The sequence below is a fragment of the Gekko japonicus genome, unplaced genomic scaffold (genome assembly GCF_001447785.1).
Source record: "Gekko japonicus isolate JY-2015 unplaced genomic scaffold, Gekko_japonicus_V1.1 scaffold611, whole genome shotgun sequence".
Taxonomy (NCBI): Eukaryota; Metazoa; Chordata; class Lepidosauria; order Squamata; family Gekkonidae; genus Gekko; species Gekko japonicus.
Window position 1 is genome coordinate 946,726 of NW_015163622.1, and position 1,164 is coordinate 947,889.

The window sequence follows — 1,164 nt, forward strand, 5'->3', positions numbered from 1 at the left end:
AATCCCCCAAAGGCCATAACTTTAGATTTTTCAAAATTCACTGAAAGTCCATTATGATCACAATAATCCAAGAAACACTCCAGCAATTTTTTCATCCCTACTTCAGAGCGGGAGAGAATGACGGCATCATCAGCGTATAGAAGCAGGGGAATTGTTCGTCCACTTAAACATGGGCAGTGACTATAGCCCTCAGACTTTTCCAAACAAGCAGCCAGATCATTAAGGAACAAATTAAAGAGAAGCAGGGCTAAAATACATCCCTGTTTGACCCCAATATTAATAATTATTTTTGGGGTTAGAGTACCCTTACTAGAGCCTCTAATTTGACAGGTTGTACCAGTATAAAGTTTCCTAATCAAGAATAGCAATCTTGCAGCGCGTATTCTTGTTGCTAGATATTGGAAGCAAGAGGGTACTCCCACTAAGAATGAACTAGTACGTAAAATAATGGAGGTGGTTGAAATGGATAAGTTGACCACGATATTACATAATAGAGATCTTACGCGGTTTAACCACAGATGGGAAAATTTTTATAAGTGGATAGATAAAAATAATGACAAATTACTGTAACACGTATGTATAACTCCTAAAACTGTTGTTATGGTTCTACTGACACACTATGTTTCTATGCACACACCCCTTTGAGGGCATGTTAAAAAATTATAAATAAACAAGTTAAAAAAAAAAGAATAGCAATCTTAAATCCATCCCCAGCTTCATTAGTTTCTTCCATAGCAGCTCCCTAGACACAGAGTCAAAAGCACCCTTCAAATCAAGGAAAGTAGCAATTAACTTGCTTCCTTTCCCTTTGTGGTATTTATTTACTAGGTGACTTAAGACTATACAGTGGTCTAAGGTGGACTTCCTCTGACAGAAGCCGGCTTGTTCAATTCCCAGTATCCGTTGTTCAGATACCCAAGCATTGAGCTTAATCGCCAGATGTCTTGCATAAAGTTTCCCAATCGTAGAGAGGAGACTGATCGGCCTATAATTACTAGGCAACTCACGGTTACCTTTTTTAAAGATTGGCACTACTGTAGCATTCATCCACACTTGAGGCATTTCACCTGACCTATCTATAGCGGTAAAAGGGGCCGCCAAAAAGGGAGTCCACCAATCTGGAGGGGCCAGGACACTAGAAGCCCTCCCACTGTTGACCCCCCC